The sequence below is a fragment of the Stegostoma tigrinum genome, chromosome 1, assembly GCF_030684315.1.
Source record: "Stegostoma tigrinum isolate sSteTig4 chromosome 1, sSteTig4.hap1, whole genome shotgun sequence".
NCBI lineage: Eukaryota > Metazoa > Chordata > Chondrichthyes > Orectolobiformes > Stegostomatidae > Stegostoma > Stegostoma tigrinum.
Window position 1 is genome coordinate 83,937,342 of NC_081354.1, and position 15,263 is coordinate 83,952,604.

The window sequence follows — 15,263 nt, forward strand, 5'->3', positions numbered from 1 at the left end:
GTGAAAAATGAGGTTTCAGCCTGGTGAAACTACAGCACGGCACTGCTGCATGCCAAACAACAGGAGGAGCATACGGTAAACAGTGCTATGCTACCCCATAGCAACAGATCAGATCCAAGCTCTTCAGTCCTGCTACCTGCAGTTGTGAACAGCAGTGGGCAATTAAAGTATTGACAGGAGGAAGAGCCTTTACAGCTACTTCCATCGTCAATAATGGGGGAGTCCAGCATACCAGTTCAAAAGATAATGCTGAAGCATTCGCAGTAATCTTCAGCCAGAAATGCTGAACGAGTGAATGATCCCTCTGATTCCCCTCTGGAGGTCCCCAGTAATACAGGTAACAATCTTCAACTAATTCAGCTCCCTCCTAATGACATTACGAAACAGTTAAAGGCACTGAATAATGCAAAGGCTATGAGCCCTGGCAATATTCCAGCAAAGAACTAAAGACCTGGGCAATAGAAATGTTTGTGCCCCAATCCAAGCTGTTCCAGTACAGTTAGAACACTGGCACCCACCAATCACTGTGGAAAATTGCTCAAGTATGTCCTGTACACAAAAAACAAGACAAATCCAACAAATTATCGCCCTACTGGCCTACTCTCAATTATCAGTAAAGTGATGGAAGGTGTCATCATTGGTGGTAGCAAGCCACACGCGCTCAGGAATAACCTGCTCAGTGAAGCCCAGTTTGGGTTCCTCCAGGGCCACTCAGCTCCTGACCTCAATACAGCCTTGCTTCAAATATGGACAAAAGAGCTGAATTCCAGAGGTGAAGCGAGAGTGACAACTCTTGATATCAAGGCAGCATTCGACCAAGTGTTGCATCAAGGATTCTTAGCAAAACTGGAATCAGTGGGAAACTCTACTTCTTATTTGGTACTTGGCACAAAGGAAAATGGTTGTTGGAGATCAGTTATCTCTGCTCAAGAATACCTTTTCAATTGCTCCTATCCACCTGTTCAGTGATATCGTAGCACACCCCAAGTAGGTAGGACTTGAATCTGGATCACCTGACTGAGAGGTTGAAACACTACCACTGTACCACAAGACTCTGTATGTGCTCAGCCCAAACATTTTCAGCTGCTTCATCATTCGTTTCTATCCATCATAAGGTCAGAAGTGTGGATGTTTGTTGATGATTGCACAATATTCAGCACCATTTGTGATTCCTCAGATCCTGAAGCAGCTCGTGTTTATATGTGGCAAGAGTTGGACAATGGTCAAACAGGGGCTACTAAATGGGAAATAACATTCTTGCCGCCTAAGTGCCAGGCAATGATCATCCCCAACAACAGAAAATCTAACCTTTGCTTTTTGGTAAGTAATGGTATTAATCCCATTGAACTTCCAATTATCAGCATTGCTGGGGATTAACATTAACTCGAAACTTAATTTGAATGTCTTTTTCTACATTTTGTAGTTATGTAAATATTGTGGCTACAAAGGATAAGTTGAAGACTAGCAACTATGTGGTAAGCGTTAACTCCCTGAAAGCTTGTCCACCATTCACAAGGTACAAGTCAGGAGTGTGATGGAATAATCCCCACTTCCTGGATAGGTGGCAGTACTGAAAAGCTCACCTCTATCCAGGACAATGCATCCTGCTTGTTTGGCAAACACATAACCTCTACCACTTAAAACAGCAAGGGCAGCAGATATTGGGAACACCACCACCTGCAAGTTCCCCTCCATACCACACACCAACCTGACTTGGAACTATCTTGTCATTCCTTCAGTGTCACCGGGTCAAAATTCTGGAACTCATACTCTAACAGCTTTGTGGGTGGCCCTAAACAAATAGACTGCAGCAGTTCAAGAAGGCAGCTCCCTAGTATTTTCAAGGTCATTTAGGGATGGGCATTAAATGCTGGCCTAGTAAAACACAGATCCCACCTGCGTTGCAGATGCCAGTTTTCAGTCAAATCAATTCACTTTACATCATATTAAGAAGTTATTGATGGCTTTGCTTACACTAACAGCTATGGGGTCTGGAAACATCTTAACGGTAGCACTGAACATTTCTACTGCAGAACCAACCATGCCCCAGCCAAAATTTTTCATTCTAGCTGCAACACTGGCATCTACCGAGCAATGTGGAAATTTGTCCAATTATGCCTTGTCCCCAAAAGGTCAATTCCAATCTCGCTAATTATCACTGCAACCATCTGTTCAACATCAGCAAATTATTGTAAGGCCTCACGATGGTCAATTGTGAGATTGACAGTGCTATCAAGTGGCACTTGCTTCGTAATAATGTGCTTACTGATGGTCAGTTTATGTTGCACTAGGGCCATGAGCCTCCTGGCCTCATTACAGCCTTGGTCAAAACATGAGCCTAAGAGCTGACCTAACAAGTGAGTTGAGAGATACTGCTCTCGACTCTGAATGTGATATCAAGAAGTAAATGGAAAGTTGTGCATCCATAGTCACATCCTCTAGGTCAAAACTGCTCAAGGTTATCCTATGAACCTATCTGCAGTCTCCCCCAGTGAAGATCAGGCATTGTTCTTAGTTGAAGTGGAATTGGGAGAATTGTTCCCAACAACATGTCGTCCTTATTTGGCCTGTGTTATCCCTCAGCCAAGTGCAAAGCTTAACCTGTTCTCTCAATAATATGTTCTAGTTGATGGTTCACAACTTTACAGATTCTGCCATGTTGAGAGCTTTCTTGAAAGTGGTCTTCTCATCTCTCAGTAAATGTACTCTCACAACACAATCTCTTAGGCCTACTGCAATCCTATGATCATTTTTCAGTAGTCTATACTATAGGATTCGGATTGTTGTGTCAGTGCCATTACATATTGATCAAAAGTCTTCCCCTGATCAGTGCAAAGCACTGATATTGAATATATAAGGTTCATAAGAAACATTAAAATAGGGTTCAAAATATGCCTTAAGATCCTTCAAAATTTCTCTGGTTTGTATTTTCAACTCCCCTGTAAAATCAAAAAGGCAATATAGCTTGTTGAACTTTTTCCCAGGTACTGATGAAAGAGTTGCTTCTCTTATTTGCCTGGCCTTTTTCTTTAATTTTGCTGTTATTTCAATGTTTTGACACTGAAAATGTCAAAAGTGAAAATAAAATCCTATTCTGTTTCATACCTCCTTTCATTTTCATCGCAGCAAGTAATAGAAAAGTTATAGTCATTCTGATTTACTCAGCATTGCAAAATTGCAATATGTGTTTTTTTAATTCTTCATCACTGGTTTCTTCCAAGAGCTGGCTTTCTTACAGCTTTGAAGATTCATGCAATTTCAGCTGGACACTTGGAATATCATTTTTCAAGTCACGTTTTTAAACAGCTTCAACAAACAAGACTCACAGTTTTTGTAACAGAGGTACATATTACACGACTACAGTACACCAGCTAGCTCACTATCCTCCAAACATGCTTCACAATTTATGGTAACCTTTCGACTTGAAATTAAGTAGATCACATACAAAATGTAGAAAAAGACATTCAGGAAAAGACTCGCTGGGAAATAATTAGATTTGCAAAGTGATAATGCACTGAGGTTGTAGCAAGGTCCATAATATCTAGTAGTTAAATTGAGGAAAATATACTTCCATAATTCCCTAGTGGGCAAATATTGAGTATATATGCAGTAACTAGTGATATGTATAATTTATTCAGCTCATACTGGTGTGATGATCAAATTACATATGCTTTAGACTTCATAAAAGAATTTTAGGCCCTTTGAAGGCAAATATCACATCAACTAGCTTTTAGTCTCTGGATTAAACTTTAAAAATTCAGACTGACAATTGGGTTTTAGTTTCAAAGATATTTTTGAAAATTATATCATATTTAAGCATAGGATTCAAATCGATTGGTTAAATTTTCTCTTGTTGGAAATAATTATTGCTTGAAATGAATTATACGTGTCACTCATCAGTACAAGTTAGTATGTGGTCATGGGCTGCTTCAGTATCTGAGGAATTATGAGCGGAACTGAACATTCTGATCACCATGAGTGAGGATCCCCACATCTGACCTAGTAATGGAAGGAGGGTCATTTATCTAGCGGATGGCCATGGTCGGGCCTGGGACGCTGCCCTCAGAAACTCTTGCTTGCAATGCTCTGACGATAAGATGATTGGTTTCAAACAAGTGCAGCCATCCTTCACTGCTCCAGCTATGCCTCCAGCCAGTAGAGGTTTCCCCAATTATAGTTAACTTTAATCTTACTATGGTGGTTTGATATTATATTTTATCCGTCAGATGAGTATGTTCCATGGGTCAAATTTGGCCTGCAGCCCACACGCTCCTGCAGGCAGTAAAGCTCTTTATTTTTCAAAATGTTCATTACATAGTCCATCATTCCTTTAGTCAGTTAACTGGCCGATGATGAGGTGGTTAGAATACTTTAACTTCTACAAAATGATATTCGTTGTCCTGAAAGTAACAAATCTATTGACTTCCTTCTTGCTTGACTACTCACTGAAAGCCAAAAAGATTCATTGATGCTGAGTCATTTCTATCTGCCAATGTATTTGTGTGTAATTCTCATGACAACTAATAATCATTGAGGTATGCTATTGTCAAATGCATTAGCTTAGCATTCCACTTGAAGTAAACTGGAGATCAAGACGCTGTCGTCCTAACCAGATCTCACAACATTTTGAAAACTTATACAGAAATCCTCCCAGCCTTCTTTGCTCCAAGGAGATCAGTCCCTTTCTCTCCAATCTATCCTCAGAAGTAGTTCCTCATCAGTGGAAGCATTTTTGTAAATATCTTCAACTCTCTCCTTTAATGTGGTGCATAGAATTGTATGCAATGTTTCAACTGAAGCCCAAAATGTGTCTCGGAAAAATTCAACATAATTTCTTTGCTCTTGTATTCTATGCCCCATTAATAAGCTCAGGATACTGCTGTGATGTATAGCACTGTACATAATACTCCACGTGAAGTCTGACAAGTATCTTGTATAAATTCAAGATTACCTCTTTGCTCTGATGCTCTGTGCCGATATAAATAAAGCTCAGGATACTGCATGCCTTTTTAACTACTCTCCAACTGTCCTGCCAACTTCAGTGATTTATGCAATAAAGGACCCTATGCCCCTACACCCACTTAAGTATTGCATTCCTTATTCTATATTTTCTCTCCATGTTCTTCCTATCACAATCCCACATTTTTCTGCATTGAACTTCATTTGCTACCTATGTGCTCACCCCACCAATTATCTACATCCTTGTTACAGTTTACAATGTTTCGTATCATCCACAAACATTAAAATTGTCTCCTGCATACAAAATCTCAATCATTTGATAAACAAGTATTGAGAAGTTATCGGGACAGATGTGAATGTGGAGTGATCAGATCAACCATGATTTTATTGAATGGTAGAACAGGCCCAAGGGGCTGACTGGCCTACTCCTGACCCTAAAGCATGTGAACACATCAACAACATTAATCAGGAACATGCTGAGATGAAGTCAAGGAGTTGGAGGAGACTACAAATCTCCAAAATACCCTACTTTCCCTTCAAGTGCTACTTGTCTTGCATGTAGCAGAGCCGGAAGATCACACACTGTCACCACAAGTATGAGTTTATCCTGAATGCCATAACACTCATTATCATGCAGCAGTGTGTAGCCAACTAGTATTATGTTGTTGCATCACACATAGATGTCCAAATGTGATTGTTTCAGATTTCTGAAAACTAAATCCAAGACATAACAGTATTTATTCCAGGACCTGTAGAAATAGTTGACAGTGCCTTGGCAAGTGCAGCTGATTAAGTGTCACTGCCTTTTCATTACCATAACATACTTCTGTTTATACATTGCCATTGCAAATATGACACATTATAACAAAGATGTTTTTTGTAAAAGCATCCAACAGTAAGGATCACTTGGGCATTCTTTACATTTGTCTAGGAAGAGGAAACTCCAATGGTATTAGTTAGTTTCTACATTGAATTCTGTGAACTTGTGCCTCCAGATCAGGCTGTGTGAGGGGCAGTGGATCCATACAGGATATGACAAGTGCAATAAAATTCCTTGGATCCTTCCAGACACATCAGCTAGCTTAATGATAATGGGAAACTCAGTTGTGAAGAATATTAGGGAGGAAAGCCAATTTTGTCGTCTCTAAGGTTCATGGGAAACCAAGAGGAGAATTTAATTGTAGCTGTGGGATAAAGGAGGAATTAAAAATAACAAAATTAGAAACTTGAGCCTAACCAACCCATTTCTGTTTTCAATAATGTGCACAAGTGATGAACATACTCAGCAGGCAGGTCCTGAAATAGAACATTTTAATGCAACTGTATGTGTCGCTTAGCTATCTTAACAGTAGGCCTCTGGTGTACCTGTGTATCATCCCAGCTATCTCTGCACCTGAAATGGAGTCAGTTTCTCAAATCTACTCCCCTCTTGATGTTTTACTCATTTCTGATCTTCGTTCTCCCATCGGTGTTGGCTCTCTTCCTGGTATTAGTCCCCATATAGGTCCACTCCCCTCACTGTGATTCTCTCTGACAGACCCCTGCTCCCTGGTCATGGCGTCTGCACCCCTCCTGACACCTGCTGCCTAGTTATGTTGTGGCCTGTTTAATCTCTCAGCTTAGCTGTTTGCTTCTATTATATACAGTGAGGAACAAAAATAAATTGGGCTCTGGTATGAAATTCAACAGGCCCTTCAGGAAACGCGTACATTAAGATTTTCCTGACTTCTAGATTCCACTGGCCCCACCCCCAACTTCCTTCCCACTTGACAGTATCAGGATCTGAGTGTTGGTCGGGATGAAAATGGAAAACAGTAATGAAGTGACTCAAATACATTGACTTTTATCTTATCCAGTAGTGTACTAATTGCACCACAACTAATCTGGATATCTATGTCAAATAGGCACCTTTATATTTAGCATCCTAGCCTTCTTTTCCTGTTGTTTTAGCTTGAAACTGGTGCATTTTGAGGAGGATAAAATTTCTATCCGTTTTCTGATCAGTTGCTGAAAGTTATAGAGTCTGCACTTGAAAAATCTGAACAATTGTAGCCTCTGGATCTATCGTCAGTCAGCTGCCTGGAAGCAACCTGCATCTAGTCCCATACTGGATGGTGATGTAATATACTCAGACTGCCTTTCCTGTTAATGGTGTGGCGAATATTTACTTTTGAAGGAACAATTATTTTTAATTTAGTTTTTTGTTACAGGAAGAGAGTCAGATTTTAGAATGAAAATATTTCTTCTGGATAACTTGTATATCATAAAAACTACAGAAAGTGCTGGAGAAACTCAGGGACATGAAGAAACACACAGAGCTAATGTTTCATATCCAAAAAGATATCTTCAGAACTGAAGAGTCAGGTAAAATGATAGGTTTTATTCTGTTGAAAAAGTAGTAGAAGAAGCAACTGGAATAGATGGTAAATGTGTCCCAGAGAACAGCCAGTGCTATTGGTATTAGAGAAGAGATATAAATGACAGGAAAGTGTAACTGGTAGAATTGAATAACAGGAAATAAATCACTTCTGCTGAGAGAAAACATATACAAATGTTGGTGGGGTAACCATAATGAGGATTGTGTTCATGCTTTGAAGTTATTAAACTAAGTGGTGATTCTTGAAGGATGTATAAGGCCGAAGTGGAAAATTAGGTACTGTTCCCGCAGCTTGACCAATAAAGTAGATTGAGAATAAAATGGTTTATCAAAATACAAGTGACCAAAGAGAAAGGGTCATTTTTGTAGTCTGTACAGAAGTATTCTGGACTCACCCAGCTTTGCATGTCCTTAAACGCGTTCTACTTAAACATCAGCTAATGCCCACTAGCTCAGCTATAACAGGCCGAGTGGCTTCTTTCTGTGCAACTGCTCTTTCTCCAGTGAAATAACAGAAAGAAATTCAATCAATTGCCAAAGGAGATTCATCTTGGCAATGGCACAGAGCAAAAATAGTAAATTCGCAGGTAATTCTACACTCTCTGAGTTTTTGTTTGTTAATTGAAAAAACAATCTTTGTAAAAGCATGGACAATTTGATTGCTGCTTTATTAGTGAAATTGAGGAGGTCATAGCCACAAACTAGCCAATAATGTGAGGTAATTGAAAGAAAATATAACCCCAAACTCTTTACACCAATATGTTAAAGAAATCAGTTTATTCTACCGTTCACTTTGGAAAAGGTTAGCTCTGGTAAATTGTGACAAAGTGTGCTGTGACAAATCACATGGATGAAATGCTAAATCTACATCAACAAACTAAAGTCAATTTAATTTATATCTTTGAAAATTAATTTTAAAGTGTGATGGTTACCGTAAGTGTTCATGTGATATTGATGTGGATACGTCAAGCATTGGAGCTAATGAATTTTGCATATATTTGTATGTATCTCGCTACGTCCTTCATACCACACTATAGGCTCATATACTATTGCCGATATTAGCATGCATGTTCATATGTAATTATTTGTAAAGGTCAAGACATACTTCACATTTCTGCTCTAATAATATAATAAGAACATTAAAAATCAGGGAATAATTTCTAACCTGTCAAGCCTATTCCTTCCATATAAGCTGTGCAATAAAATTTATCATGAACTTAATTTCACTAATTTGTGACAGAGAAGGTGAACAGACAAAACGCTGAATAGAATCTAGGCATGAATAGGTGTCAAAATGTGAATAAAACAAACAGGAAATAGACAAAAAAAAATTATTTGGAGAATATTACAGCCAAGTAACTTTTGAGGCCATAAGGTAATATTCATGTATTGTAGTTATCTTTATTACAATCTAAACAATTCAATTATAAATGAATAGATAATACATTGAGAATAATTAAAAGATTGTGGTTGCAGTGCCGCAATAATTCTATTCATTTCATGAACATACAGGACTTTAAATGAATGAAGTGAGAGTATAACAGCAATGTCTTTTGTGTTTTAATGAGGTATATACTTAAATTATGCTTCTGTGTTCTTTATATAGATTTACATTGTCCTGGCTACTGAAGTGGAGATGGAGGTAAAGCTGAAAGGATCATTAAAGAGGTTGTACTTCGTACCAACATAACTGGAGGTATAGGTATTTGCCAAGAAATCTATTAGCATTCAAACGGTTAATGAGAGCTCTGAATAGATCTTGAAGAAAAATGCAGCAGGCTGCTAGGTTTGCACCAGTCTGGTGAACTATTGACCAAAATAGCTAATCTAGTCTATTCTGACCAAAATATTGTGCATAACAAACATGCCTAAAGTTTATGGATTGTTCAGTGGTATAAGTGTTATAAAATCTTCTGTAAATGCATGTCTCATCCAGCAGACACTGAGATGATAGTAGAGGTATAGCTAACATGTCTTTGGTTTGATTAATAAGTGATATTGCTTCTACTCCACTCTAATTTTTGATAACCAGTAATGTCTTGTTGCTAAAATGTGCTTTATCAAAGGGTGGATGCAGTATTGCTGGAAGAAAGCAGCCGATCAATGAATTTTAAATATGTAGTTCTACAATTTTTTTGGTACAGAAGTAAACTGAAAAAAGGTGTTGAAGGCAGCTGTGAAAATATATTTATGAAACTCAAATTTAACAAAGAAATTTAGAAGGAGAGTTTTTTTATGTAGTTTAAAAACTTCAAATATTTCTATTGCATGCTCATTAGGTCAATCTTAGCTGGCAACACTTTTAAACTTCATATATGATGGAAAGTGATCATTTGATCTGCCTACATGTTTTAATAACCTGGAACTGCGTATACAGAGAATGCTTTTGATCCACTGTCACAACTCACTGGGGTAGAATATTGGAAATCAAGCCCCATTATTCCCAGATTAGTTATAAATGTTAAAGAATTTAAAATAAGATACAAAATTCACTCATTTAGTTTTCTGACTCAGGCTAATAGGGAACACAAACTAAATTTCTGTACTTCAGGAGAATTGCTATTTATTAAAAGTAATTAGAATCCATCTACAGGAAACATTTATAAACCACTAGCATATATTACAGCTAATGAGAAATCAAATCCTCTACTAAAATCTACCCTTCCACATGGAGAGAGACAGATAGGAGAAAAATAATGCGTGGACTGTGGGGCAGAACTAGAAAGACAGTTATAAATTCTGTTGAGATAGTCCTTGCTGATCTGAAAATGTCTTCCTGACTTCCCTTTTCCTAAATGCTTACACTGGTTTGCCAATTCACTGATAAAATGTATTTTATTTACTAATTAAATGCCACAGCTTACAGCAATTGTTGAAGGGAAGATTGACTAATTTTCTTGAGGTGTGAAGTAAGTTTTGACCGCATAGAAAGGCAGCTCCTGAGGCTGGGCAGATCAGGTTCCTTTTCTGAATCTTGTTTCTCGCCCCAAGCTGTTCAGCTACTTGATAACCAATCAAACAGTTGTTGACAAGCGAAAAGCCATTGTAGTCAGAAACTAGTCTCTAGCCCACAGAACAATGAACTTTTTATTGCCAGCTGGATCTTCTTCTGAATACTGAACTCTTAGCTCCTGTTCAACTTCATTTACTGCTTGTTCAAACAATTGTTTACATAATGATTGCCATGTTTTTTAAAAAATGCAACAACGCTTTAAACACTGGTTTTAAAGTTGTTCTTTCTCATTTCAGCCCACAATTAAAAAAAAGATACAGTTCTTAGACCATACACATCGGTAAAAGAAAAATACGGTGTATGTATAATAAAATGTGAGGCTGGATGAACACAGCAGGCCAAGCAGCATCTCAGGAGCACAAAAGCTGACGTTTCGGGCCTAGACCCTTCATCAGAGAGGGTGATGAAGGGTCTAGGCCCGAAACATCAGCTTTTGTGCTCCTGAGATGCTGCTTGGCCTGCTGTGTTCATCCAGCCTCACATTTTATTATCTTGGAATTCTCCAGCATCTGCAGTTCCCATTATCTCTGATACGGTGTATGTATTCTGTGTTTCTCAGATATCTGAGTTTCTGAGATGTATCCTGTAATTTGTGTCATTCTTTACTAAGCTTGGCCTCAGGGTCAAAAGTTCTTACTTTAAAAATCTGAGCATTTTATTTATGCTTATACCTCACTACAATGCTGAGTAAATGTTGGTAGAAGCTTGCTTTGCCCACATGGGCTCCAAGGGCCCAAACATACCTTCAAGATGAAGCAGCACTTTACCTGCACTTCCCACAATCTAATCCACTGCATTCACTGCTCACAATGTGGAGTCCTCTACATTGGGGAAGCAAACCTTAGATTGGTTAACTGTCCCACAGAACATTCATGTTCTGCCTGCAAAAAAAGACCCTGAGCTTCCAGTTGCCTGCCACTTTAACACAACAACCTGTTCCCGAGACAACATCTCTGTCTCAGGCTTGCTGCAGTGTTCCAGTGAAGTTCAGGACAAGCTAGAAGAACAACAAATCATTTTCCTCTTGGAGACCCTACAGCCCTCTGGACTCAATCTCAAGTTCAATAATTCTAGGGCTTGAACTCTCCCACGTCCTTGCCCCAACCCCACACAGCAGGCCCTGTAATTACATAGTTTACAATTACACACTACCTATTGTTAGCCACTAACAGCCCCCACTAACAGCTATTCATACCCCGAGCTAAATTGTTATCCACTCCTTCGTTTGTCCAAATGTTCTTCTCTCTCTTTGGGCTCTATCCCCACCTATTATTTACTCCTTGTCCTCTCCCCTATCTTTTGCATATAAACTGATATTTTTGAGTTACCATCAGTTCTGAGGAAGGAGCACCAAACCCAAAATGTTAACTCTGATTTCTCTTCACGGATGCTGCCAGGCCTGTTGAGCTTTTCAAACAAATTCTGTTTTTGTCCCAAATGGGCAGTTGGGTTTCCAAGGTTACAGTGGTACCTAACATTCAAAAGTGCTTCATTGGCTGCAAAACACAATGTGAATATTTTAACATAAACACCATGTTTCTCATTATTTGAAACAGTACTGTTGAATAGCTCAATTTATTACTGATTTGATGTCTAACATTTGATCATTTCAGTATATGAGATGCAATCACCTTGCTTCAGAGTATCTAAGCAGAACCACCAGAAAGCCAAAGTAACTTGTCTCACTACACAGGGGACAGCAACGTCATGAGTTTGACTGGGACAACACATTCATAATAGCATAAGTCAAACAGAGACACACCAGGGAATTCCTGGAGGCCTGGTATTCCAACAGGAGCTCCATCAACAAACACACTGAATCAGACCCTGTGTACAAACCACTGAGGAACAAAACCGCAAGTAATACCAACCACCCCAGCAAACCGAGGCATGTAAATAACAAGCGGGACAGAACACCGAAGCTTCACTGGAGGCGCACTGACCATATTATCTAGCAGGGTGATGAAATGTCTGCAGTCAAACACACTGGCTTGATGAACATGTCTACAATCTCACCCACAACCTGAGCTACAAATCTTCTTGAAAACTTTTGCCAACATAAATAGCATTTCTATTTAACTTATAAGAATTGTGGACTGTTGTTCTTTAAGGTCAGAACCCATATATTTATCATTAGGAACCTAGGCACAAACTTGCAATAACCACATTTTGTTTCGAAATTTGCATCACAGGTAGACAGGGTGGTTAAGAAGGCAAGTAGTACACTTGCTTTTGTTGCTCAAATCTTTGAGTAAAGGAATTAGAACATCATATTGGGATTATACACAATACTAACGAAGCCTTTTCTGGAGTACTGTGTGAAGTTCTGGTTGCTATAGGAATGATGTTATTAAACTGGAAACGGCTCAGGAAGTATTGACCAGGATGTTGCCAGGGATGGAGGGCTTGAGATATAAAAATAGATTGGAAAGGCTGGGACTGTATTCACTGGAGGAAGCGAGGTTGAGGGGTGAATTTATAGAGACTTATGAAATCTTGAGGGGCATAGAAAAGGTGAATTATAAGGGTCTTTTCCCTTGGGTGGAGGTGTTGAAAACTAGAGAGTGTATTTTTAAGCTGAGAGGAGACGATTTAAAAAGGCATGCAGGGCAACTGCTTTACACAAAGAGTGTTTCATGTATGGAAGGAACTGCCAGAGAAATTGGTGGATGTAGTACAGTTACAGCACTTAAAATACATTTAGATTAGTACCTGAAAAGGAAAGGTTTGGAGGGATATGGGCCAGGTACAGGCAAGTGAGATGGTTTAGTTTTGGAACATGGTTGGTGTGGTCTGGTTGGACTGATGGTCTGTTTCCTAGCTGTATGACTCAATGCTGTGACATTTTAGGCAACACACAGAACACATCAGACTTGTTAAGATTTAATTGACTTGAGCTGCAGTTTAACAGCACAGTGTACTGGAATTCTTCACACTGTTTGTGCAGCTAATCCACCCCATTTTAGGGAAAAATTGTGTGTGATTATTTGGAGGTGACTGGGAAGTCAGCTGCCTCCGGTGTTAGATCCCATCGCTGAACAAAGTTAATCCAGTAAGGTAGCAAAACGGTTATGTTACCGAAGGGGCTGTGAATTCTAATCCAACCACACCAGTTAAGGAATTCAGTTGGCTGAAATAAGAAAGCACCAGAAATGGCGATGGTGTAACTACTAGATTGTCACAAGGGAAAGAAATCACCTCAATCTTATCCTCATCAATCTACCAATAGAAATACATTTGACCATGACAGTGTTACAAAGGATAGCCTCCACAGAGTCTTTGTAGTGATGAAGTCTTAGCTTTTCAAAGCAGACGTCTCCATCAATGCCATCATTTAAGTAGAACATATGTAACAAATTCACTCTGAGCCATCAACAGCAGAAAAATTGTGAACTCCACTATCTTCTATCACTTTGTAATCTGGTACACACCTTGCTCCAATACAATGATCTATTTAAGCTAATTTAATAAGTTATTGTCATGTCTTTCTTGTTATAAAATATACTGAACAGTGTTGTATGGTGTTGCCATTCTCCTGAGCCATCTTAACACACTGAAAAATATCGGCTGTAAAGACAGAAAAATGAAGAACATGTCCAACTTTATAGTCCTTCTTGTTCAGTGTTCCAATAGGGACCATGGGCCTGGTGGCCAGGCATGAATCATCTTCGCAACATCAGGACAAATGTTGCCATCCTTTGACCCTATCTTGCCTCAACCAACATAACCGGCGCCATCTTGGTTACGTACTTAATTACAAAACTGGAATAAAAAAACACAAAAGAAATAAGGGAAATAAAGACAAAAGGAATGAGAAATGTGCGGATATTAAAGTCTCATTTCAGTCTTATTTGTAAGCAGGCATGTGGGCCAAGCCACAGCCTGGAATCTCAGGAGGAGCTGAGTACTTGCCTACACAGAAGCTGATGACTCCGATCTCCTTCTGCTGCTGCCATCTCCTCTGATTTTTTAATGAACAGTATTGGAACCAACTCCTGGAACATGCTTGGGCAGAGCCCATCACCAATGCCTCACCAAAGCTTCAAATGGAAGGAAAGAAAAAAGAATAAAAAGCCAACAGCAAAACGAAAGAAAAGAACGAAAAGCAGATGGAAGCAAACAAGCTCAGGAATGTGCTACTACTCCGCACCCATCTAATCAGGCAAGTAAACCTGGCTCACTGAAGAAATTAAAAGACCATGTCATATGTTACGAAAAGGAGGTGGCAACTTCATAAATTTACAATGCAGGACTCCATGAGTGCTAAATAGCTGAAGCAATGTGCCATAGAAATAAGCATTCCCATAACCAAAGTTATAGCACTGAGCTATAGCTCACAAAGATTCATAGGCATTTCTATCCATTAGGGAGAGATAATTGGTAATGCATACCTAGAAGATAACCACTCCACTAGCATGATGTGTATTGTCTATGGAATACCACAGCCAGGTGAGGGATTGAACCTGCACTGTTGGCTTTATTATGAGCCACACTCTACTCACCTAGCCAACTCACTAACCAAGACCTATAATCAAATTAAAACTAGATTAATAACATAAAGTTCTGATGAAATGGAAGCTCATTAGCATAAAATATTAATTCTGCTTCTCTCTCCACAGATGCTGTCTGACTGGCTTAAGTATTTCCAACATTTTCTGTTTTTGTTATAGATCAAAGTTTACCAGAACTTGCAGCAGTTTAAGAAGACAGTTTACCACCATCCCCTCTTAGATAATTAGATATGGGCAATAAACTCTGCCCCTGCCATTGAAGCCTAAATTTTATGTACAAAAAGTCATGCAAATAACTCTCTGGAGACCTGTGGATCTGTCTGGTTAGGCATTTAATTATTATGTTTGCTATAGAATATTGAGATGCTATTTAATTTAATCCTACAGTTACTCCATAACCCTT